Below are 27818 nucleotides of genomic sequence, written 5' to 3'. Positions count from 1 at the left end.
GTGGAGGATGCTCGATTGGCGGCAGAGGATTTACAATTGTTGACTAGCCTATTGGCCGGACTAACTGCCAGTGAAACGCAAACTACTCTGACGGTGGTCCCGATCCGTTCGGCGAGGTCTTCAGACATGGTGACCCCGGCCACACCAGCCCCCGAGCTCTGCCAAGCGGAGGCAAAAGCCACACGGGTGGCTGCGCTTTTTCAGGGCCACACTGCAGCCACTATCTCGGTGGCTGAACTCACCGCGGCCACCCGCAGCGCAGTGCCGGGAAGACCAACACCCCCTGCACTTCACGTCGGAGAATCATCTAGTCTCCCTGCACCCATCGACCCCGTAGGGTCTTGGATTACAAGTGCCCCAGTGCACGCTGTTGTACTGTGTTTGTAGCATCTTGCCTATGTTCCACAGCACCTAATATAATAGGCATGCTCCTCTAATCCTGGAGAGAATAGGTATGCATCATGACTAGTACCCATTTTTACTAGTAGCCATGAATAGCCCTCTCCTCCATGAACATGTCCGCTCCCCTCTTAAAGCCTTCCAAGTTGGCAGCCATCATCCTGGGGCAGGGAGTTCTTTTCCATCTCTATGATTCTGTGATTCTATGAATGGTTTATTCAGCCTCCTTCATGTATGGGTTGAACTGGCCAACAGAAAAAAACCCACACAATACTTCAGTATTGTGAGATATTTTAACTGTGATTGTTCCTTCCAGATGCAATCCGTTGTGTCCAGTGCCCAGAAGATCAATACCCAAATAAAAACCAAACCGGGTGCATCTTCAAGAAAATACACTTTCTTTCATATCAAGAGACTTTGGGATTTGTTTGAGCTTCTTTTGCTCTTTTCCTTACTCTGATCACATTTCTGGTGTTGGCGACTTCCTGTAGAGAGTTTGGTCCGAGCGCCATTGTTTCCTGGGGGCTCCCAGGAGACACCAAGAGTCGTTTAGATTTGTAGTGCAAAAAGCACTCCAACTCGGTCCTAAATAGTGGATCGGGAAGCAGGAAATTCCCCTGCAGCCTTCAAGAGCGGTTTGGACTCCCATATTCTCTGAGAGAGCTTTTATTAAGCCTCTCTTAGACTTGGAAGTTGTCCCCGCCGGCACATAGGGGCCACCATTGCCACGGACGACTCTTTGGATTATAGGCTTTGACCTCCTCTATACATTAACATCAAATAATCTATGAAAAGAACAAGAAGCCTCACCTTTGGAAGTCAGAGTGAGTAAAAAGACACTTTTTGCCTTTATCTTGATAGAGAAGACCTGAATGACGATACAAACACCTACGAAAACCGGCGACTCCCTGCCCAGCGTAACGAGACTTTTAAAATAAACAAATGCCATTAAATTAACTGACCTTATCAACTTGATCAGTGAGTAGACGCAATAAAAGGGACTTCTGAATGACTTTACAACTACCAATTAAATGCTTTGAGGGGAGGGAGGGAGACGAAAACCTTCCCCCCCCCTTCCGGCTTTCTTTGATTCAATGTCCAGTCACGTCGCCTCTTAAGACCAGAAGATAATAAGAAGGGCTTTGTTACCATCGAAAAGACAGGGCAGATTGGAAGACTTGAAGTGAATCTCCCCGGTGTAACCATCAAATCGTTCCTACCACTTAACCACCAAGAGGAGACGACGCAGGGTCTATGATACTGCAGTTTCCTGTCTACTTTCTTTTCTTTATCTGTGCTGCTTTGAAGCGTAATTGAGGATATCTTGAAAATTACAAAGCCTGCTTCTATATAAGAATACAAGCAGATATGTCAAACAAGAGGATGGAAGAGATGTTACTCAAACAAATGGACATGTTTGCAGTGCAACAAGATTTAGTCTTTGAAAAACAACAAGCGCTCTCACATCAAGTATTTCAACTAGCTGAGGTGATGAATATCCTATTTAAATCAATTAATGGAAAACTGGACACAATTATTGAGGAGATCCACGATATGAAGACCCAAGATATGACAACAATTATGTCAATGGAAAAAAATGACAATGAATTAGAACAATTTATTTTTAAAGAGTGACTGCAAGTGACCAGCTGGCAATGAGAGAGAGCAACATGAGAGAACTCAATACCTCTACAATCTACTTGTCTGAGTTACTGCTGACAGGAGGAACATTATTATCCCAAGAAAACACTTCCTGGCAGCCAGCAATGGAGGGAGACATGACGAAGGATTTTACCAAGAAGCTGCTGGAAATTTTAACAAGAAGCCAATGGATACAATCACTGGGATCTTTTTTTACATTTTCAGAGGCCAGAATTGCAGCTACTATATTGAAAAACGGGGGTGGGGGGGTGGGGATTGGGAAATAAAGAAGGACTGGCAGATCCCCTCCCAAAACAAGATAATGGCTAAAATGATGCTTATTTTTTGGGTGTAAGGGAGCCACGGTGGATTTACTTTGATGAATTTCTAATGGGAAAATTTGTTTATGTATTGATCTAATCCCTTTATTATAGAATAGTAGAATGTTATATAGAGACAATGATGATAATATTATAACTAGGTAGGACTTGAAATTGCTTATAGAAGTAGTATAGATGGCTTAAAGCAAGTCTGTATGAGAGAAAATAAGGATTAGAAATTAATTTGAAATGCAAAAGTGTTAACCAGTAGAATTAGTGACTGAAGAAGATGCGGGGAAGTCACATATAGTAGATAGCATTGAATATTATAGATAACATATTCTCAGTAATAGCAATGAATTTTTTTTTGTTACAAGCAGTTACAACCGAATATATTGTTGAGATATGTTTATTTTTGTTGAATTGTAGAAAATAATAAAAATAATTAAAAAAAAACATTTCTGGTGTTGGCAACCTTCATTAAGAATTGTGACACGCCTATCGTCAAAGCCAACAACCGAGACCTCTCCTACGTGCTTCTCATCTCTCTCCTGCTCTGCTTCTACTGTTCTTTGCTGTTCATTGGTCAGCCCCAGAAAGTCACTTGCATTCTTCGACAAATTGCATTTGGCATCATCTTTTCTATTGCTATTTCTGCAGTGTTGGCAAAAACTGCCACGGTGGTTCTGGCCTTCATGGAAACCAAGCCAGGAAACACAGCAAGAAAACTGCTGGGGAGGCAGATGGGGAACTCCGTCGTCCTGGCCCTTCCACTCATTAAAGTTGTTGTCTGTGGTAACCTCTCCCCCATTCCCACATCTGGACTTCCATTCCCTGACTGAAGAGATCATAGTGGAGTGTAATGAAGGCTCGATCACCATGTTTTACGTTGTCCTGGGTTACATGGGTTTTCTGGCCTTTGTCAGTCTCATGGTGGCTTTCCAAGCTAGGAAACTGCCCGACAGCTTTAACTAAGCAAAGTATATTACCTTCAGCATGCTGGTCTTCTGCAGCGTGTGGATCTCCTTTGTCCCTGCCTACCTGAGCACCAAGGGGAAGTCCATGGTGGCCGTGGAGGTCTTCTTCATCTTGGTCTTGGGTGCTGGTCTGCTGGGGTGCATCTTTGTCCCCAAATGCTACATTATGGTCCTGAGGCCAGATCTCAACTGCAAAGATAGTCTCAGAAAGAAAATTACTTAAAATTATTAAATGTTTATGTAACCCTTTTTTGTTGTAAAAGGGCCAGGTTAGTGACCATAGGATGGTGGATTCCCCATTCAAAAAACCTGAAACACTTAAACAAGTAACATTTATTGATAGGGGAGGGAAACAAACTATTTAGCCTAGTTTGTTGTAAACTCCAGGTAGTAGCTGGAGATCCCCTGCTATTACAACTGATATCCAGCTGATAGATCAGTTCATCTGGAGAAAATGGCCACTTTGGCAATTGGACTCTATGGCATTGAATCGCCTCCCCAAACCCCGCCCTCCTCAGGCCAGTGGTAAAGAGGGACCTGGCAACCCTACTTACACTTAAAAGCTCATCTAATTTCTTATCTACTATATCACATTCTCGGAGGCAAGTAGAATAACTCGGGAATGAGCATGATATTTTTCAAATTTAAAAAAAAGTCTGATATATACACCTTTACAGGGGGGGTTAAAACAATTATTTAATACCTTTAATGAAGGGGCTGTAATAGTCCAAGAAATTCATCAATATTACAAGGAAGAAGAAGAAGAAGGAAGAAAAGAAGTAGGAAAAAAAGAAGGAAAAGAAAAGAAAAGAAGAAGACAAGTTGGTTTTTATACCCCGGTTGTCTCTACTGAAAGGAGTCTCAGAGTGGCTTACAATTGCCTCCCATCTCTCCCCCCCCCACAATATAAAAAACCAACTCTTTTTCTTCTTCTTCTATAGCTGCAGTGCCAGATGTGGCTCAGTATGGAACCAAATATGACTCTACAAATGTTTGCTAGAAAGTCCATCCTGTGTTTGATCTGCTTCGATCAACCCTCTCCTTCAGAGGCTCTTTTCAGTCAGTGCAGGCTTCAGCTCGGCAAATGTGCATCTCGCCTGCCCTCTGCTGGTTGCTCATTACTAGTTCACAATCAAAACAGCACTATCACCCCCCTTCAGTCATTACAATTTTGGAGCTCCAACTTTACATACTACGGTCTTTTATGCATGGCTGTTTCCCTGGCCGTCACCCCTCTGATGACTTCGGGCCTTTGTGTTGATTACGCGTGCCGTTTCCGATTGTCAGAGGTCGCCTTGGTCTCCCCCTGCATTTCCCTGCGTTTCTGAAAACTTGGGCAAAATGTGGGGAAACGCGGGGCGGGGGGGGGAGAGCGAGGCGACCTCTGACGGTCGGAAACGGCACGCGTAATCAACACAAAAACCAGAAGTCGTCAGAGGTGTGACAGTGAGTGAAACAGCCATGCCTAAAAGACATAAGACAGTATGCTGTCCTCCTGATACATGGGGTCACCGTTTTGAATGAATAGGGCAACACACATTTTTTCCAGCTTTCATATGCGCAAACATTTACCCTAAATCTGGGTTTCCTAAAGTGCTTACCGAAGCTGGGGGAAAACATGCTTTGCCTTATTCATAGTGCAAACTCCTTTTATACATGATTGGATTGCCAAAATCATTATAACTGATCAGACTATATGTTCAGTGGCCAAATATCCCCTCTCCCCCGAGGAGGCTAAAAAAATCCATAAGGGATGGCAGAAGTTAAATAGCGGAAGATCTCCAGCCACCACCTGGAGCTTGGCAACCCTATTCCTCAGGTGGGGAGGCGCTAATGAAGTCCCACTTTCACCTTCCCACTTATGGGAAGTTTCCAACTTCCCATAATTCCTAGCAATGCTTCTACCTGTGGTTAGGGTTGCCAACCTCCAGGTACTAGTGTAAAGCCCTAATTACTTTTAGCATTCAATTAAGTAATTAAAGTAAGAGGTTAACAATCAAACAGGTCTTTTATTGATCAATAAAAGAGCAGAGCGCACGTGGAAGAAACTCTTTAAAAAGTGTCAGAGGCCTTCCACCCAGAACAAAGAAGACAGCATATTTTATAGGTCATTAAACAGACAGCACTAATTACAATTGCGTATAACACTTGAGCCAGTGACCATTAGAAACGTATAAACAACTATTTGCATGTCCTATGAGAATCATCTGGAGGCGTTTACTTTAGCTGGTAATGAAGAACCGAGAGTTAACATTCCATAATGACATTTCTTGTCTTAAATCAAAGCTTCAGGCTTAATTAGAGAGCCTGCCTGTACCAAGTGAGAATGATCTCACTTGCAGCTGACTTGCAAACTGTTTGCTGGGTCAACCTGACCCAGGCCTCACACTAGTGAATCTCTTTGACCAAAGATTTCTACTTTACCCATCATGCAGAGTGATTCTAGATTTGTATATAAGAATATATATATGTGTGTCTCATGCTATGTGAATATACATATATGTGAAAGAATATATATTTTCCCCATAAACTAAGTTAATAAGGCATTACACTAGCTGGGGATCACCTGCTATTACAACTCATCTCTGGCTGATACAGATCAGTTCACCTGGAGAAAATGGCTGCTTTGGCAATTGGACTCCATGGCATTGAAGTCCTTCTCTAAACCCCCCCCTCCTCAGCCCCCCCCAAACCTCCCACCAGTTGCGAAGAGGGGCCTGGCAACCCTACCTGTGGTCGATTTTTCCTATCTGCCTGCCTTCCTTTTAAGAGTTCATCCATCTTTTGATGGCCGTTCCACTACAACCAACTCCTGGGCCTACTTTACCTCCTGTCTGGGCCAAGGCCTTGCCTTGATTTTGGAATCAGGACCTCCATCACACCCCTACCCATGCTTAGAAGCTAATTTCTGGGAGCAAAAACAGCTCTGAGGTATTGTGATGGGGAGAAGCTGTAAAATAATCGTAACAAAACAAAAGTTTGAGCCAGACAAGCGGTGACAAGTTGTCCTGCAAATATGTGTTTCTCCTGCCCTAGTGCAAAGAGAGCTCAGAGCTAGGGGAAGGAGATTATTTCCCTTCCCTGGAATTATAAATAGGGTTGCCAGGTCCCTCTTCGCCACTGGCAAAAGGTTTTTGGGTCCGAGCCTGAGGAGGGCGGAGTTTGGGAAGGAACGGACTTCAATGCCATAGAGCGCAATTGCCAAAGCGGCCATTTCCTCCAGGGGAATTGATCCCTGTCGCCTGAGATCAGTTGTAATAGCAGATCTCCAGCTAGTACCTGGAGGTTGGCAACCCTAATTATAAACATTATAGTAATTCTTGTTGAAGCTGTAGTATACACTTCTGGAAATGTTGCAAATGATGCCCTCAAAGTATGAAACAAACAAACTTCACTTAACATTGGGCAACTTTTGCCAATACTGAATTCAGAAGCTGCAAGTCCAGGCCAGCTTGATATGAAAGTGGCATGTTTTGTGGCCACTTTCTCCTTCCATTTGCCACCGCTGCCAGCATCACTCACATCTGGACAAGTGAGTGTCACCAAAGCCAGGAATGCAGCAAGGCAGGACTGAAAAAGAGGGAAAGGGTGGCAGAGGTGGCCGATTTGAACTGTCTCCCAGATGTCTCAATGTCCATTATGCACAATGCAAATCTTATACAAAAACAATATATTAAATAATACATAGCAGGAATACCAGTCTGGGTGGACTTTGCAATGTATTATCAGCAATAAATGTATGTTACTCAGACAAAATACAGCATCTGGAGCTAAAACACCCAAGATATTATGGCTTTCATATTCTACTTTAATGTCTCAAAGAATTTTCTGGCAGCATCAAAACATACTCCAGATACTGATTCACCCAGTTAATCTTTCAGATCTTGAAAGCAAGAAAGAAGCAGCATCCCACACAATTTGGAAACAGACTTCCACACAGCATCCAGAAGCACGTTCCAGACTGGTTGGCCCAGTTAATCTTCCAGGTCTTGCAAACCAGGAAGAAATAGAGTCCCACATGAAACGTGAATTGGACGTCAATGTGCTACTGTTTGGTTGGGTGGTGCCCTTTCCAAAATACTTCAAAAGGAAATATGATGATGCCTCTTGGATATCTTCCAACCCAAGGTTTGTTGCTAGGGTTGCCAACCTCCAGGTACTAGCTGGAGATCTCCTGCTATTACAACTGATCTCCAGCTGATAGAGATCTGTTCCCCTGGAGAAAATGGCCGTGTTGGCCATTGGACCCTATGGCATTGAAGTCCCTCCCCAAACCCCACCCTCCTCAGGCTCCGCCCCAAAAACCTCCCACCAGTGGCGAAGAGGAACCTGGCAAGTGGTTACCCTACTTCTTGCTCTGTTTTCTTCCTCCCCGCTTTTTTAAATTTAGAAACATAGATACAAAATATAAATCTCTTCGTTTGAGTAATGCTTAACATTGATTCAGCGAGGCACATGGGCTACAAATAACGGACATCCTGATTCATAGTGAAACAAGCTGAGTATAAATAACATTTGCCAGCTTACTAAATTGTCATAATATAAATGATACATCTTGATTAACTTGCCCATATAAATTAAACACACAAACAAACATCAACAAACCAATTCCAGTGCTCGTTGATTGACTGCCAAGAAAATCAGGAGTAAGTCAAGCATGCGGAAAAGCCCTTAATGTTCTTTGGTGATTAGTTAACTTAACAAGCAATTATATTTCCCCAAATAGAATTCAACCAATCGCTTGGAGCTGGAGGGTCTGTTTTCCCCCCATCTAATAGCAGGAATTATTTTAGCAACTACAAGAAGGGTTAAGATAGATTCCAATTCTGACAAATTTTAATTCTGACCTTTAAAATGACATAATCTTTAACATAACCCAAAAATATAACCCTTGGATCATGAGGTGAACTAATATTTAACAAAGCATGCTGTTTGTTCATAAATGTTCTTTTTAAAACCAAAACTTGACACTGCTCCTAAGCAATAGACATCTGAGCAATTCAGAGGTATTTATTCCATCTACTGCTGCATGCTACCCACTTCCTTTAGAACAGTGGTTCCCAACCTTTTTTTGACAAGGGACCACTAGGACTTTTTTGTTCGGTTCAGGGACCCCAAGGTTCAAAATAAAAATCCCAAGAATTTGAAAATAAACTTTAATCATAACTGTTAGTTAAACATTAAACTTAGAATAATATTTGAATATATATATTTTATAATAGAGAACTTTTAATTGAAAATATTAATTTATTATGGGTTTATAACTTTGTTTCGCAGGCCTTAATTTAGTTCTCGCAGACCCCTGGGGGTCCATGGACCCCTGGTTGGGAACCAGTGCTTTAGAAGAAGAAGAAGAGTTGGTTTTTATATGTCGACTTTCTCTACCACTTAAGGGAGACTCAAACCGGCTTACAATCACCTTCTCTTCCCCTCCCCACAACAGACACCCTGTGAGGTGGATGGGGCTGAGAGAATGTGACTAGCCCAAGGTTACCCAGCTGGCTTCGTGTGTAGGAGTGGGGAAACAAATCCAGTTCACCAGATTAGAGTCCGCCGCTCTAGCATCCTACTTATGTAATATATATATATATATATATTATATTTTCATAGAGTTTCCAGCTCCAAGCTGGGAAATTCCTGGAGATTTGGGGGTGGAACCTGGAGAGGACAGGATTTGGGGAGGGACCTCAACAGGGTATAACACCATAGAGTCCATCGTTAGGGTTGCCAACCTCCAGATGGTAAGCAATCAAAATTATGCACTTGCGAGGCTGGAACTACAAGCACAGACTGAAGTGTAATGCAAAATGGTCTATTCAAAGGAATGACCTATGTATACAAATACAAACAACAAAACGTGCTCAACAGAGCAACATGCAAAGACTGATCAAAGTACAATTTCAAAGTCACAAGGTAAGTATAAATGTACAATTACAATATCCCAAAGGTAAGTCTAGGTGTCAATAAAAGCATCTTTTATTTAGACTTACCTTTGGGATATTGTGACTTTGAAATTGTACTGTGATCAGTCTTTGCATGTTGCTCTGTTGAGCACGTTTTGTTGTTTGTATTTGTATACATAGGTCATTCCTTTGAATAGACCATTTTGCATTACACTTCAGTCTGTGCTTGTAGTTCCAGCCTCGCAAGTGCATAATTTTGATTGCTTATCTTCTCTGTGTACTTGTAGCCTGTTTTTGATTACTAACCTCCAGATGGTGGCTGGAGATCTCCCACTATTACAACTAATCTCCAGGCAACGGAGATCAGTTCACCTGGAGAAAATGGCCACTTTGGAAGGTGGACTGTATGGCATTATACCCCATTAAAGTCCCTCTCCTCCCCAAATCCCACCCTCCTTAGGCTCCGTCTCAAAAATCTCCAGGTATTTCCCAATCCGGAGCTGACAACCCTATCCATCCTTCAAAGCAGCCATTTTCTCCAGGGGAACTGATCCATGTCGCCTGGAGATCAGTTGTAATTCTGGGAGATCCCCAGGCCCCACCTGGAAGCTGGCAAACCTATGTAATACAAATAGTAAAAAAATAAAACCACCGAAGTTCAGACATAAAAAAATACTATAAATACATTCTAACATTTACTAGCATTCTAACATAACTCATCGACTCCCATTCTGAATTTTCCATGCATTGTCTCCAGTTGTTTACATATTTGTACCTTTTAATCTCAATAGATAAGTCATTCTAACCATTTTTGAGAAGTCTTTCAGTTATCTGGACATTTTTGCCTACCAGGACTTGAGCTCTTCTTCCAGTACTGGGCAAATACCAACAGTACAGTAGTAAGCACATCTAATACAAAGGTGTCAATCCAACCCACTGATGAAAAAGAGAGGAAGGGGTCTCCTCTGTCCACTCAAAAAGGTTATTGTCAGGATTATGGGACCTGCATGGACAAAAGCCATGAATTTTTTTTAATATTTTTTTTATTTTTATAATAAAACATATAAACTCAAAAAAAATGAAAAAAAAAAGAAATACATACATAAAAAAGTAAAAAAAATTACATGTTCAGCGCACTATTTATCCACTAATACAATATTCAAATCACTCTATAAATCCCATCGTGCCCTGAATCCAACCCATCCCCCCACCACAGTGCCCTTCACCAATGGACTTCCGATGGAGTGTTATGACATTACGAAAAAAATATCTATTATTATATTATATTTAAAATCATGTTATACTATAATTCGTTAACTATACTTTTAAAATCCGTTTTTGCCACTTTGTCCCAATATGCGGTGGCCTTTGCCCATGTACATTTAAATTCCTCCATATCTTTACCATGTAAAAAAACTGTAATTTTGGCCATCCGCATATACATCCATAATTTTCCTCTCCACTCTTTAATTGAAGGTTTACTTGTTTGCTTCCATTTTTTTGCAATTATAATTCTTGCTGCAGCAAAACTATATTGACATATGACTCTATCACCTTTATCTAAATCTCTTTTTGAAATACCCAATAGACAAAAGGCGGGGTCTCTCTTAATTTTTAATTTAATCAAGTTATTAGTTTCATTCAAAACTAATCTCCAAAACCTCCTTATTTTTTTGCAAAACCACCAAACATGCATAAATGTACCTACTTCCGTACCACATTTCCAACATAAAGCTTCATCTTCTTTCTTCATTTTACTTAGTAATACTGGGGTTATATGCCATCTATAAAACATTTTATACAAATTCTCTCTTATTTCATTTGAAATGGTGAACTTAAATTCCTTTGTCCATAACCTTTCCCATATTTCCAAATCTATATCATAACCTAGATCTCTCATCCATTTCAACAACACTAACTTAATCCTTTCTTGTTCTAGATTTATTTCTATAAGTAATTTGTACACACTACCTATCAATCCTTTATTGCCCTTGGATAATATAATCTCAAATTTCGATTTAGTTTGATTAAAACCCAGCTTGTTATCTTTGTTAAAAAGTCTCTTAATTTATAATACATAAACCAGTCTTTAATCTGGAGTTCTTCTCTTGGTTTCAATACCCATATGCCATCTTTATATTCTGTCATTTCTCTATAATTATTACAATCCAAATTTAAGTGTGCACCCCTTCTCATAAATGCTTCTATGGGGTTAATCCAGCCGGGAGTTTTACTTTCAAAAACATCCTTATATTTATTCCATATTTGTAGTAGGTTTTTTCTAATAATATGAGAATTAAATTCTTTATTTACCTTCTCCTTTTCATACCACAAGTAAGCATACCACCCAAATCTCAACTTAAATCCTTCTAATTCTAATAATTTCGGATTCTCTAAGAGAATCCAATTTTTGATCCAGGTGAAGCATGCTGCTTGATAATACATTTTCAAATCTGGTAATCCAAATCCTCCCGTATCTTTTAATTCAATTAAGTTATTATATGCAATCCTGTGTCTCTCTTTACCCCAGAGAAATCTCATAATATCTTTTTTCCAGACATCAAATATCTGTACACCCTTAACTATTGGCAGGTTTTGAAACAAAAAAAGCATTTTAGGTAATAACATCATTTTAACTACCGAAATTCTTCCCCACAGTGATAATGGCAATTTTCCCCAACTTATCAGATCCTTTTTTATCTGTTGCCATTGATTCACATAGTTATCTTGGAATAAATTAAGATTATTATTTGATATCCATATACCTAAATATTTAACTTTATTTTCGATATTAAACCCCATCTTTTTTGTTAATATTTGTTGTTGTGAAAGAGTCATATTCTTAGTTAAAATCTTGGTTTTAGTTTTATTAACTTTAAAACCTGAAAGCTTTCCATAAACCTCCAAAATTTTATTCCATCTGTCAATTTGTTCAATCGGATCAATCAAAAAACATACTAAATCATCCGCATATGCTTTAAGTTTATAATGATTTCTACCTATTCGTACACCAACTACATCATCATTTTTTCTAAAATTATACAATAATAATTCTAATACTAAAATAAACAGTAAAGGGGAAAGAGGACATCCCTGTCTCGTTCCCCTTTGAATTTCAATATTTGGTGATAATGACCCATTTATAATCCAATTAGCAGTTTGTTGTGTATATATTCCTTTTATAGCTGTTTTAAAATTCTCACCAAAATCCATAAAATCTAATACCTTGAACATAAACTGCCAATTGACATTATCAAAAGCTTTTTCAGCATCCAAAAATATCAAAGCTATTGGTGTTGTATCTTGCTCTGCATATTCTAAAAGATCAATTACCACTCTTACATTCTGACTCATCAACCTTCCTGGTAAAAAACCAGCTTGATCTTCATGTATTACTTGATTTAATACTCTTTTTAATCTCATAGCTAAAATTGCTACAAATAACTTATAATCAGCGTTTAACAATGAAATTGGTCTAAAGTTTTTAACTTCCAATATGTCAGAATTTGCCTTTGGTATTAGTGCTATATTTGCTTGTTTCCAAGTTTGAGGGATAATTCCTTCTGTCAATCCTAAATTCATTACTTCCAGTAGATAAGGGATTAACTGGTCTTTAAATGTTTTATAGTAAGATGCGTTAAATCCATCTGGATCGGGAAATTTATTTAGTTTACTTTTCTTTATTGCTTCTTCCAACTCCTCTTTAGTTATTGGAGAATCCAAAAAATCTTTATTTTCCTGTGTTATTTTTCCCCAATCACCTTTGGTAAGGTACATATCAATTTCTACCTTAACATTTTACCTGGCTTATTTGCATGTTCAAAGAATCTTTGTTTATTATACATAAGTTTTCTTTCAATTTCTTCTACAATTAAAAATTCATATTGCTGTTGCCAATTTCTAATCTTAGCCTGCTGTTCCTGTTTAGCTGTTTTATCTTGCAACCTGCTTAAATATCTTTCCCCTTGTTTTATTTCATCTAATATATGTTTTCTCTTGTTCTCCCTTTCCCTGTACCATCTTGTATTTTGTTGAATTAATAATCCTCTAATTACTGCCTTACCAGCATCCCAAACTATATCTTCACGAGTACTCTTATCTATATTTTCTTTAAAGTAATTCTGTATTTCCATCTTCAATTTGGCTACTGTTTTAGTATTTTTTAAAAGGAAATAATTAATTCTCCAAGGTTTATATCCTCTATCTCCCATTTGAATTTTAACTGAAACCGCATTGTGATCTGACAGAACTCTAGGTAAGATCTCTGAATCCTCTGATTTCTCTATTAGGCCTTTCGATAACCACAACATATCTATCCTGGAATATGTAAGATGTCTTTGTGAAAAAAAAGTATAACCTTTCTTGTTTCCGTGTGCCAATCTCCAAACATCAAACATATTCCATTGATCAGTAAGAGCGTCAAAGACCCCTGGTAATTTTCCTTCATTAGTTGCTTTTTTCTTTCCCCCAGATCTATCTATCTTAGGTACTTTAACACCATTAAAATTCCCCATCCATATCATTTTTTCTATGGCATATTCAGCTAGTAATATTGCTAATTTGTCATAAAATACTTTTTGATTTATGTTAGGCGCATATATCCCCACAAGCATTATCTTCTGAAAACCACGTTATTTCAACTAGCAAAACTCTTCCCTCCGTATCTTGATAAACAACTTTTGGTTCCAGTGAAATAGGTATGTACATAGCTATTCCATTAATTTTTCTACCTTTATTACATGCCGTGAAAAGTGTACCCAACCTTGAATGTTCCAATCTAAATATATCCTTTGGTAGTATATGAGTTTCCTGTAAACAAATAATATTAGCATTACTTTTATGTAGCTGGTGAAATATTTTCCTCCTTTTATTAGGAGAGTTCAATCCGTTAATGTTCCAAGATAAAACCTGTAACATATCAAAAGTCAGTTAGATCCCATAATCTTCCACATTCAACATTAACAGCCATATTACTTATTGCCCCCCTTCTTTCCCCCCATTATTTAGTCTTCAGCTTCATCAATTGGAGAGTCCTCTGAAGAGTCTATTGGCAAATCTCCACCTCCAGATGCTTCAGATGCCTTTTCTTCTTCCGTAGATTCTCTGGTTGGAACTTGCTTGGTTGATTTAGTAGGTTTAACCAATTCTGCATCATATCTTCTTAAGAACTGCTCGGCCTTATCCACTTCTGTATACTTGAACCTTTTTGCCTTAAAAGTAAAGGAGATACCCTGTGGATATTCCCATCTGAATTGAATTCCACTGAGTCTTAGACGTTGAACAATCTCCATAAAATCTTTCCTTTTCCTCAGCAATCTTGCAGGTATTTCTTTCATCAATCTCAAAGGCTCATCTTCAACTTTTAATGGTGTCTTGTAGTGAGTGTTAAGTATCAAATCCCGGTGACTCCTCGAAAATAATTGAAGCAGGCAATCCCTAGGTACTTTGTTTCTAGTTGCATATGCAGAATTCATTCTGTAAGCTGTCACAATCATCCCTGCAATAACGTCTTCAGATTCCTGTAGAAAGTCAGCCAAAAGAACTGTCAGGTATCCACGTAAATCCCGATTTTCAACTTTTTCTTTCAATCCACGTATACGCAACGAAGATTCTTTTATCTTAAGCTCAATCATCGCCATCTGGTCTTGTTGCTTCTCATCTCTATCAGATGAGGATGCTATTGCCATCTCAAGGGTGTCCACCTTCTTGTTAATTTCTTTAATTTCCTGTGTATTTTTCTTTAGCTTGGTTTCAACCCTATCTTGCCTGATAGTCAGGGATGAAATTGTGTCTTGCAAAGTAGCTTTTGCAGCAGAGTTTTGAGATGTAGTAGCTGTATTCTGGGATAACTCCTGCTTCATTTCTGTAACATCTTGATGAGTCTTAGTTAAAAGTTCAAAAACAGAAATCAATGTTACTTCAGACTTTGCTTTTGGCGGCATCTTGGCAGTGACAGATGTTGATGCAACTGGAGAAGTTGTCTGTTTAGTTGCAATTTGAGTTACAGAGGACCTTCTCTGAGGAAGCTGTACCACCAACTTTGTATCCTTAAGAATGTCCTTGGTATGTTTCTCTTTTTCTCCCATTGGTAAGCTGTGAAAGCTGAAGACAAAACAGCTGGCAATTGTAATCCAGAAACAAAAAGGAGAGTGGGGGGGGGCAAAAACTTTCTTTTAGCTCATTACACAAAAATTATTTCAGATGAAAGAATCCAGTTCAGAGAAAGCAATCACTATGACATCTCACTTGATTTTATTCCATGTCACTTGATTGTTCTCCAACTCCTTTCTTTTATTTCCAAGTTCTTGCTTTAGTGAGAAACTTTTTGCAGTGCGTCACACAACTGGCAAAAAGCCAAAAGTCACAAAACAGAGCGTAACAGAACTATAGATGGTTCTAAGAGAAGTCTTTAGAAAACAATACTGCCACACACCCCAAGTTAATATTTTAAGTGTAAAAAAAAATTCTTTATTCCAAATTTAAAAGAAAATCAGATCCCACCTCGCTTTTTTCTTGCTGTGCCTTTAAGATGGCGCCGGCCATTCAGCGGAGTCCCGTCAGAGCGACCGCCGCCGATTTCGTGGCGGCTATCGCTCAAATGACAGGTCCGCCACCAGCACCAGAGTCTGCATCCCCTCTTACACCGAGGGGTGCCGCTTGCCGAATCTTCAAGGGGCCAGTTGATCGCCCCGCGGCAGCGAGACAGCAAGAGCGTGGCTCTGCGCTTTCAGCGGGGGGGCCGTCCGACCCGGAAGTGATAAAAGCCATGAAAGAGGAAGGTAATTAGGAAGGGAGTTGGGTCTGGAGATCTCCTGTAATTACAAGTTATCTCCAGATGACAGAGATCAGCTTCCCTAGAGAAAATGTCTGCAAATCAAGAAAATATCTCAAGATTCACCTGAAGAAATGGAAATGGAGCTAGCATGCCTCAAAAGTGATACACAATTAGTAGCTCATTTCAGTGATGAGGATTTTTTGAACCTTGTAGATCCCAAAACATACCCTTTGTTGAAAAACAGGGCAGCAAAAATTAAATCAGATTTTAGGATCTACTTATATTTCAGAGTCTCTTTCAGAGATGAAACACATATCTAAAAACATATCATAGTTGGCAGACGACCATTTGGATAACTGCCTGTGAGCTGTCATATCATCTTACACCCCAATTATCAAAAGCTGCAGATGATATGCAGTGTCAGATCTCACACTGGTCTGGTGAGTTGTGTTTATATGTTGAGTCTCCTAGTAGTTTGTGACTTCTGTGAGCCACAAAGAGCAGAAAGCCTAAATCTGAATATGTTCTCTTCCCCCCCCTTAGAAAGAAAGAAAGAAAGAAAGAAAGAAAGAAAGAAAGAAAGAAAGAAAGAAAGAAAGAAAGAAAGGAAGGAAGAAAGAAAGAAAGGAAGAAAGGAAGAAAGGAAGAAAGGAAGGAAGGCTTGGTATACTGTCTTAACAGCACTGTTTAATTATGTGTATTTGTTATATTTAAATTGTTCCATACTTGCTGTTTGCTTTGTTCATAGAGAAAAGATAGGATTTAAATAGTTGAAATAAAATGTTAAATAATAGTAAGTGTGTAGTTTTATGGTTGGCTCCACCTCTTCTGGCAGCCATTTTGTGGTTGGCTCTGCCTCTTCCAACAGCCATTTTTATGGTTGGCCCTGCCTCTTCTAGCACCCATTTTATGCTTGTGCCCACCACCCCATGTTGCAATCTCAAAAATGCCTTTAGGCTTAAAAAGGTTGAAGACCTTTTGTCTAGAGGAATCACAGAGGGCTGCGAATATGCAGCCTTTGCTTTGTATCCCTGCTCAATCCATTGCTGTACAGAGTATATACGTAAACGTTTTCTTTTTAATAAGTTTCTTATTACTTTGAATGTTGGAAGTTTGTTCTTCATAGCCATGTTATGCCCCACTTGAACATGTTACTGGAAAAGCATCATGGGAAGGGAAGCAATTGGTCAATAGATCACTAGATCTCTGGAGTGCACAAGAGTGGTAAGCCATCCCTGAAATAGCTAATCAGAGTGAGTGGGAGACACAGGCGGAACCTGTAAACAGCAACTGGCAGAGTGTTAGGAGTTCTGGCTCTCTTAGCAGGACAGACTATAAATGGCCAGGTGGTGATAGTGTAGATACCCAGAGAGAAGCAGAGAATCCCTCTGGAAGTTGGGTGGGCTGGGGAGTGCAGTACGCCACCAGAGACCTGGGACTTGGGCTGTCGATTTGGTTCGTCCCGAACCAAAAAACAGCCGAATTTCCCCCAAGTCGGCGGTTTTCAGTTCGGATGGAACCAAATTAAAAAAAAGGTGGGAAAACGACGAGCCAAATTTGGCAAGTTTGGGGAGCGCCGAATAAATTTGGCAAATTCGGGGAATCAGAATCAGCAGCATAACCGTCAGTTAGTAAGCAGCATTCTCCCGCGGCCAATGGTGGCCAAGCTGGGTCTTCTCCTGGCCAATCAGAGCAGGGATTCTCACTTTTGAAATGGCCAGGAGAAGAGTCTAAAAACTCCCATCCCTCCCCTCCCGTCCCTCCCCTGACTGTATTCATTGCCTTCCAATTTGGTGGCGGTGCTGCTGAGAGATCCGATTCCTGACTGGGCCGAGCTGCTGGTATTTACCGGAATAGGACTGGATTTACTTCTCCTCTGCGCTCCTGCTGAAAGACATCCACACAGTTTGATTTTGGGTTTTTTTCTCTATACTTTTTCTCCTGTGTGTGTGTGTGTGAGTGCACGGGGAAAGCAGAGTCTGTGTGGGTGGGGATCAGTTTCTGTGGGTGGGAAGCCAAAGGGGGCTTTCGCCCATTCTGCCGAGGGGTGTGTGCCCACTCGCCTCTGCGGGAGTGTGTGTTCTGCTTTTAAAGTTTTAAAGTTTAAAGTTGAGTCTGTGCGGCGGCTAGCGAGTCTCTCTCCGCTCAGCACCCGCGCCGCACCTCCTCCTCCTTGGTTTTTTTCTCGTTTGGGGTTGAGCCAAGCTGTACTGGTTTGGGGGGGGGGGCTTCACCCATTCTGCAGAGGGTGTGTGTCCGCTCACCTCTGCAGGAGTGTGTGCTGTGCTCTGCTTTTGTTTTTTGCCCCTAGCCTGGGGTTGAGTGCGACGGTGCGGCTTGCATGAGTCTCTCCCCGGTGCCACTCGGCACGTGTTGCTTTGTATGGTTTTGCAAACTGCAAGTCCAAACGGTCTATTTATTTCTATTTATTCCAATGGACGGAGGGGGACCCCTTCCAGGCCCCATAACTTGGGACCCCCTGCCCCAATCGTCACCAAACTTGGGGGTTCTTGCAAGAAGGGTCCCCTCAAGCTACTCTGAAAGTTTGGGGCCTCTACCTCCAAAAAGCCCCCCCCCCCCCCGGAGCTGCGGAAAGCCGCAAATGTGTTTGTAATGGCTTTATTGCAATGGGCAGATGGGGGGACCCCTTCCGGGCTCCATATCTCAAGGGGGCCTAACCCAAACTTCACAAAACCTGGGGGTTCTTGCAAGAACGGTCCCTTCAAGCTATGCTGAAAGTTTGGGACCTCTACCTCCAAACATGCCCCCCCTGGAGCCGCAGAAAGGAGTGAATGTGTTTTTAACAGCTTTAAACAGCCCAATTTCCCCCCGAACTCCAAATCTCTCAGCGAATTGCACGGATCCAAATCGGGGGGGGAGTTTAGACTTCGGCATTTCCTGAATCAAAATGGGCCAAATTTTGCCGAATCCGAATTTTACCGAATTTTTTCCCCAACAGCCCTACTGGGACAACTGCTGAGTATCTTGACGTCTTGAAGGACCCAAAGCAGAACAGCATTCATGGGTCAGTGGGGCTGTTCTGCGATACCTGTGAAGAAGCCTTCTTACACACCAAGAATATGTTCCCACACCTTGATTCATCCTTCCCTTTAAGGTAGCATGAGACGCTTCATCACGTAAAATAGGGGCAGTAATATCTCAGGTGATGCCTGATCATCAAGGAAGCATTTGCCTCCAGATCTCTGTCACTGGCAGAATGTAACTATGCACAAATAGATAAGGCCTTAAGCCTAACCCGGGCTGTAAAGAAATTCAATCAGAATCTATATGGAAGGAAATTCATTCTTATCACAGACCTCCAGCCTCTAGTTTCTGTCCTGAATCCGCAGAAGGGAAATTCCTTAGAAGCTGCAACTCACGCATGAACACACATGAAGCTGCCTTATACTGGATCAGACCCTTGGTCCAAAGTCAGTACTGACTACTCAGACTGGCAGCGGGACCTTCTGCATGCCAAGCAGATGCTCTACCACTGAGCCACAGCCCCTCTCCATGGCTCTCCAGGGTCTCAGGCAGAGGACTTTCACATCACCTACTTGCCTAGTCCCTTTAACTGGAGATGCCAGGGATTGAACCTGGGACCTTCTTCATGCCAAGCAGATGCTCTACCACTGAGCCACAGCCCCTCTCCATGGCTCTCCAGGGTCTCAGGCAGAGGTCTTTCACATCACCTACTGTAAGCACTTGTCCCCGTAGTACTCCTTAAAGCAACAGGTAGTCCAGACAGGTAGTCCAGAAAGGGTTGACTTTATTAGAAAACATACAGGTATTCAGAGCTTGTAGAAGTAAAAAGGCAGGAATGGGGGGCAGGGATATACAGCAGAATATATGGAGGAATAGTGGTCATACAGGTCATATCAGATAGTACATGTTGACATGGCAACCCCCAGGCTAACGGTGCCAGGCTCCCACGGGCATCAAAGGCTGGAGTGGAATGCAATGGTTAGATAATCCTTGAGCAAAACATCTGCAAGAAGACAAAACACTGAGAGAGGAGAGCAGGCCTGACACCTACTTGCCTAGTCCCTTTAACTGGAGATGTCAGGGATTGAACCTGGGACCTTCTGCAGGCCAAGCAGATGCTCTACCACTGAGCCACAGCCCCTCCAACTTGAATGGGCTCTCTTCTTAGCAGTCACTTCTTTGCCGTCCTTCAAGCACCTATGCTAGAGAACCTTTCACAGCTGCATTCCTTCTTAGAAGAGCTCAATTATTACAGTGAATTCTTACACTTATGCTCTTGAATACAAGAGAACCCTGTCATCCTTCAAACACCTACACCACAGCTGTGAATGCGTCACAGCTGCATTCCTTCTTAGAAGAGCTCAGCTATTATGGTAAATTCCTACACTTATGCTCTTGAATACAAGAGGATAGTGCCGTCCTTGAAGGAACTACACAAGAGAATGTGTCACGGCTGCATTCCTTCTTAGATGAGCTCAACTATTATAGTAAATTCCTACCAAATTTAACAACTATAAGAATATAAGAAAGAACATAAGAAAGTCCCTGCTGGATCTGACCAAAGCCCATCGAGTCCAGCAGTCTGTTCACACAGTAGCCAACCAGGTGCCTCTAGGAAGCCCACAAACCAGACGACTACAGCAACATTGTCCTGCCTGTGTTCCAAAGCACCTAATAGGCCTGCTCATCTGATCCTGGAGAGAATAGGTATGCATCACGACTAGTATTCATTTTACTAGTAGCCATGGATAATCCTCTCCTCCATGAACATGTCCACTCCCTTCTTAAAGCCTTCCAAGTTGGCAGCCACCACCACATCACAACTACAGGTTGAGTATCCCTTATCTGGACTGCTTGGGACCAGAAGTGGTCAGTATTTTGGATCTTTCCGTATTTTTGGAATATTTTCATATACATAATGAGATATCTCGGGGATGGGACCCAAGTCTAAACACAAAATTCATTTCTGTTTTATATAGGTACACTTTATACACATAGCCTGAATGTAATTTTAAGCAATTTTTAAAACAATTTTGTGTATATCAAACTATCAGAAAGCAAACTGGCATGCTGGTGAGGGCCTGTAAATAAGGCCTGCATGAGGGTTGCCAAGTGCCTGATGGCGGCGAGTAAAATCCCGCCAATCCACCGGGCTGCCCGCCGACCACCTGAGGGCCGGTGGGCAACGCAGGTACATGTGCCCGCACAACGTGTCCACGTCACTTCCGGTTTTACCCGGAAGTGATGCAGACGCTCTAGCAACCTCTGCCGAAACTCTATGGAAACCACGTCACGTGAGGCAGTTGCGCGGGTTGCGCGCTGCTGAAGTACTCCCGCTGGTGGAGCGAAGAGACCTGGTAAGCCTACCTGCATGCCAGCTCAAAAAGTCTGGTTTTTGGATCAGTACGGATATCGGATGTCGAGGTGAGGGATACTCAACCTGTACTGTGTTAGAACCTTACATGAACTGCTCCAAGCAAAGGCAAAATGGAAAGGTATTCAAAAATGTGCAAAAAGTATTTGAGGAAACGCAGAAACTTCCAACTTCAGCTGCAGTTTTCAGACACTGCGATGGCTCTCTCCGCAACCTCTTGTGATGCTTCTCTGTGCCGATTCCCTCTCCTGCTTTTCTTGATGGAACGGAGAAGCCAATAGCTTTTGTTTCCCACCCACTCTGCTGAAAGGAATCATGCACAAATTGAATGTGAAGCCCAGAGCATTTTTTTTCATGCAAGAAAGCATTGTCGCTATTTTTATGATAGGTATTTTGATTTATTGACTGAGCATTGACCATGGCCATGCGCAACGTGATTACATCACTTCCAGGTTTATGCCAGAAGCACCGCATTGCGATGGGATACTTTAGCACTCAAACCCACAAAAGGCTAGTGCTAAAGCATCCTGTTGCGATACAGCACTTCCAGAGGTAACCCCGGAAGTGACATAATTATGCTGAACGCTACATGTGTGATGGCCGCTCCGAGGAGCCTGGTGGATTGGCCGGCAATTGCCCGCCAGTCTAGGGTTGCCAGATCTCTCTTCGCCACTGCCGGGAGGTTTTTCGGGTGGAGCTTGAGGAGGGCGGGCTTTGGGGAGGGGAGCGACTTCAATGCCATAGAGTCCAATTGCCAAAGCGGCCATTTTCTCCAGGTGAACTGTTCTCTATCAGCTGGAGATCAGTTGTAATAGCAGGAGATCTCCAGCTACTACCTGGAGGTTGTTCCAAATTCACACAGAAACAATAAGTATAAGCAATCTCTCTCTCTCTCTCTCTCTCTCTCTCTCTCTCTCTCTCTATCTATCTATCTATCTATCTATCTATCTATCTATCTATCTATCTATACACATAGGTAAGTATAGACTTCAATATTTAGTATCTGTATAATATTTCTTTCTTTATATTCTCTCATCAGGTATCAGACAGGTGAGGAAGATGACCGTTTCGTTCTTCATCAGTTCCTCAACCTTGGTCTCTTCAGTTGATATATATTCATTAAAGTCTTACAAATTCCATTTTACAACTCCCCATGGGTAGAGAACTGATCTTTCTGCCTATTTAGGCTAGTATCTTCAGTTCAACTTCTGAGGTTCCCTCGCCTGTCTGATACGCGATGAGAGAATATAAAGAAAGAATTATACAGATACTAAATATTGAAGTATTTTGTCTGGATCACTATTGGAATATATTGAGATTGCTTATACTTATTGTTTCTGTGTGAATTTGGAACAATACTGAGTACACAGAAGTGTCTACCTATTGCTGCTGCTACCTGGAGGTTGGCAACCCTACTTCACAATGAGGCGTTTCCCTCTGCCAGTCCCAGCAACCTACTGATATAGCTCCTGCATGACTACAACCCTAGTCATGGCCACAGACATCTTGGACACATATTCATGTCAATCTTGAAGGACACATGTTTTCATTTCAGTAGTGACTAATGCCCATTCAAAATGGCATGACATTTTCAAAATGATTTCAGTACTGCAAAAAATATATATATATAAAAAAAATCCGTCATCTCTGTACCTTGTTTTGCCATTGCTATTAGTCAGTGATAATGGGCCTGTTCTGATGAATTTCAGAGATCCCTGAAATCAAACGGTATCTAAGTCGTTGGCTTAGCTGAATATTTTATGCAGGCATTTAAACACCACATTGTAATCGATCTCTCTTGAGCCACCAGAAGAAACTGGAAATTCACCACTGGTGTACAGAAGCAACCCATGTGCAACTACTTAATAATCCCCCTCTAGGTCTGGAGACCAAGTCCTACGAGGAAAGATTGAAGGAGCTGGGTATGTTTAGCCTGAAGAGGAGAAGGCTGAGAGGGGATATGATAACCATCTTCAAGTACTTGAAGGGCTGCCATATGGAGGATGGTGTCGAGTTGTTTTCTCTTGTCCCAGAAAGTCGGACCAGAGCCAACAGGTTGAAATTAAATCAAAAGAGTTTCCATCTTGACATTAGGAAGTATTTTCTAACAGTTAGAGTGGTTCCTCAGTGGAACAGGCTTCCTCGACAGGTGGTAAGTGCTCCTTCCCTGAAGGTTTTGAAGCAGAGGCTAGATGGCCATCTGTCAGCAATGCTGATTCTATGACCTTGGGCAGTTCATGGGAGGGAGGGCATCTCGGCCATCTTCTGGGCATGGTGTAGGGGTCACTGGGTGTGTGTGGGGGGAGGTAATTGTGAGTTTCCTGCATTGTGCAGGGGGTTGGACTAGATGACCCTGATGGTACCTTCCAACTCTATGATTGCCTTTTTCTGAAGTGCTCCCTAAGGGCTACTTGGACCTCTTAGTCTCTGACATCAGTACACAGGTAGCTAGATCTTAACTCCAACAATTTAATAAAAAGCATGGGACCTGTTTCCTTTGTGGTCTACCCGACTGATTTTGTGGTAAAGATGTGCTAATTAGTGGGAGCGTCGTCCGGTCCCAGACTTTGAAAACAGCTCTATGGAATGTTCCTTTCTGCGAAATGCATCTCCCCATGAGACTGGACCTGTTTCCTCTGTGGTGTCTGCCTAACCGATGAGACTTTGCGGTAAAGACACATTGACCAACGGAAGCCCTGTCGGCTGTCAGGCTTTGTAAACAACACTGCGGAATGTTCTTTACTGACAAACGCATCTCTCCATAACACGACGGTGACAACTCATGTTGATAATGTCCTGGAGCAAATCTTGATGCCAAACCTGCCATTCCTGTATGACTGTTACCTCCCATAGGCCAGAATACTATAGGCCCTTCTTTAGCTTATCCCGGGAGGGCGAGGAAATCAGTGGTGAGCATGTGTGAAGTTGGCAGATTGTCTCTGAGAAAAAAATATGATCCCGCTTATAAGCAACTCCACACAAAAAAATTGAGGAGAGGTGTCTTCAGATAAGTTATATGCTGTTTGAGTTAGTCTCTCTGTGTGTTAAGTGCCGTCAAGTCACTTCCGACTCATGGCGACCCTATGAATCAAAGTCCTCCAAAATGTCCTATCTTTGACAGCCTTGCTCAGATCTTGCAAACTGAGGGCTGTGGCTTCCTTTATTGAGTCAATCCATCTCTTGTTGGGTCTTCCTCTTTTCCTGCTGTCCTCAACTTATCCTAGCATGACTGTCTTTTCCAGGGACTCTTGTCTTCTTTTGGATGCACACCTTAACATGGTGAGGGGGGCTGTGTGTCAGCGAAGCTGAGAGCAATACCGTAAGGGGTCTGGACTCTAGCAAGAGTCTATCAAGAGTCTAAACTCCTAGCAGAGTCACCCAAGACGGAATGGTCACATTGAGACCCCAGACGAAGATGCATCCACCCCCTTAAAGGATCAATGGCCACATCCTCAGAAGAGAACAGGCAGTTCCAGTGGTGATGGGGACAGAGGAATCCTTGAAGGTTAGCTGCTGGGCAGCAGCAGTAATGGAAGGTGACACTGGCGGAAGATCTTCCGCAGACAACATTAGTGCCACTACGGCTAACCCTGGTTGGTACTGCACAGAAGGAGGCAATGGTAAAACCACTTCTGACCAACCTTTACCTTGAAAGCCCTGTGATGAGTTAGTCTACTTGCTGTTATTTTGGGATGCTCAAAGAGAGAAGGGATGTGAATACTGTTTCTTTAGCCAGCGTGGTGTACTGGTTAAGAGCAGTGGTTTGGAGCGGTGGAGTCTGATCTGAAGAACCGGGTTTGATTCCCCACTCCTCCACATGAGCGGTGGAGGCTAATCTGGTGAACTGGATTGGTTTCCCCACTCCTACACACAAAGCCAGCTGGGTGACCTTGGGCTGGTCACAGCTCTCTTGCAGCTCTCTCAGCCCCACCACTTTTTAGCTACTGTATCACACTGTTGACTCATGTTCAGTGTTTGGTCTACTAAGACCCCTAGATCCTTTTCACACACACTACTGCAAAGACAAGTCTCCCCCAACCTATAATTATGCATTTGATTTTTCCTACCTAAAAGCTGAACTTTACATTTATCTCTGTTGAAATGCATTTTATTAGTTTTAGCCCAGTTCTCCAGCCGGTCAAGATCATCAGGCATCTTGGCTCTGTCTTCTACCGTATTTGCTACCCCTCCCAATGTAGTATCATCTGCAAATTTAATAAGCACCCCCTCTATTCCTTCATCCAAATCATTTATAAAGCTGCTGAACAACACAGGGCCCAGGACAAATCCCTGAGGCACTCCACTAGTCACTCCTTCCCAACTGGATGAGGAACCATTAACAAGCGCTCTTTAGTTCCGATTTGTCAACCAGTTGCGGATCCACCTAACAGTAATATGATCCAAGCCACATTTTACCAACTTGTCAACAGGAATATTATGTGGAACCTTATCATAAGTCTTACTGCAATCAAGATAAACCATGTCCATAGCATTCCTCTGATCCAGCAAGGTAGTAACTTTCTAAAAAAAAAAGGAGATAAGATTAATCTGACATGACTTGTTCTTGAGAAACTCGTGCTGACTCTTAGTAATCACAGCCGTCCTTTCTAAATGCTCAAGGACTGACTGTTGGATGATCTGTTCTAAAACTTTCCCAAGTATAAACCTTTTTCAGGCTTCATGTGGAGGAATAGGGAATCAAACCCGGTTCTCCAGATTCTGCTGCTCTTAACCACTACACCATTTTTGAATTTCCTTTTGAAGGAAGGGCATAATACAACCAAACAATAGTAAATTTACTTCCCATTCATATTTTCACTTTGTGTGCATTGCAGATTCCCCCCCCCCCCCCGGTCCATAGGGTTGCCAGGTTCCTCTTTGCCACCGGCGGGAGGTTTTTGGGGCGGAGCCTGAGGAGGGTCTCCAGCCACCACCTGAAGGTTGGCAACCCTACCAATCCGTCTTCTCAGAAGACCACAGTTCTTTCCCCTGCATAGGGTTGTCAGCTCTGAGTTGGGAAATACCTGGAGATTTTTGGGATGGAGCCTGAGGAGGGCAGGGTTAGGGGAGGGGAGGGACTTCAATGCCATAGAGTCCAATTGCCAAAGCAGCCATTTTCTCCAGGGGAACTGATCTCTATCGGCTGGGGATCAGTTCTAATAGCAGGAAATCTCCAGCTAGTACCTGGAGGTTGGCAACCCTATTGGGCCACAAGTTCTGAAATGTTAACTGTTATATCTGGAGTGGTTTCGATGCTGTCAGAAAATTCTCTGAGCCTAGGGTTGCCAACCTCTCCTGCTATTACAGATCTCCCGCTATTACAGCTGATCTCCAGGTGATTGAAATCAGCTCCCCTGGAGAAAATGGCCACCTTGGCATCTGGACTCTATGGCATTGAAGTCTCTCCCCTCTCCAAACCCTGCCCTCCTCAGGCTCCACCCCCAAAATCTCCAGGTATTTCCAAACCCAGACCTGGTAACCGTACCGATAGAAATGAATCCAGCTGCTCCCAGCTGTTCGTTTTCCAAATAATGGCCGGACCTTCTCCACCGATTGACTTCATCATAAGACTGAATAGGCCCTTTAGTTCTTTTCCTTAGGCTCATGCCCTTGGCAAGCTCTGGGCTTTTCAAACATTTGAAAAGGGAGGGGCACGCGCTTAGCAGGTCTTTCTTAGTGGGTTTGGGTTCCCAAATTCCTTCCACCTTCATGCCTTTCGCAAGCCCTTGGCTTTTCAAAACACCCGAGAAGGGAGCGGCACAAGCTTAGATCTTTCCCGACTGGCCCGGGTTCCCAAATTCCTTCCTCTCCTCCTTCCTTCAGAAAGATTCTGAGTTTTCAAGGTTGCCGCCTGCATCTTGTGCCTTGGACCAAGCCCTGGGACAATTTCTATTGGGAAGGCGAGCCCCTTTGAAAGCAGAGACCAAACATCTCCATACCCGCAGTCGTAGCTGAGGTGTGGTTCCTTATCAGCCTTTTGAAGAAGAACGCTCCCAGATCAGCCACCACAATCCAGTCTCTTCCTAAACCACTGCAGCAGGTTCACAGTGGAAGTGAAACTCATCCATGAAAACGCCACTGATGGCAGAAACCATTTGCAGTAGGATTTGGAGCCTGAAAAGGGGGGGGTGGTTTCCACTCAGTCCTAGACTACACCAGTCCTTCCCTTCTGCTTATCGGCCCAGGTAAGGTTGCCAGGTCCCTCTTCACCACTGGAGGGAGGTTTTGGGGGCAGAGCCTGATGAGGGCAAGGTTTGGGGAGGGGAGCTTCAAGGCTACAGAGTCCAATGACCAAAGCAGCCATTTTCTCCAGGTGAACTCTATCGGCTGGAGATCGGTTGTAATAGCAGGAGATCTCCAGCTAGTACCTGGAGGTTGGCAACCCTAGGCCCAGGGTCTGTAGTGGATGGCCTGTATTGCCCTGAATCTTCCCTTTTCAACAGT

The sequence above is a fragment of the Euleptes europaea genome, chromosome 2 (assembly GCF_029931775.1).
Source record: "Euleptes europaea isolate rEulEur1 chromosome 2, rEulEur1.hap1, whole genome shotgun sequence".
Taxonomy (NCBI): Eukaryota; Metazoa; Chordata; class Lepidosauria; order Squamata; family Sphaerodactylidae; genus Euleptes; species Euleptes europaea.
The sequence above is the reverse complement of the archived record's forward strand: the minus strand, read 5'-3'. Positions refer to the sequence as shown.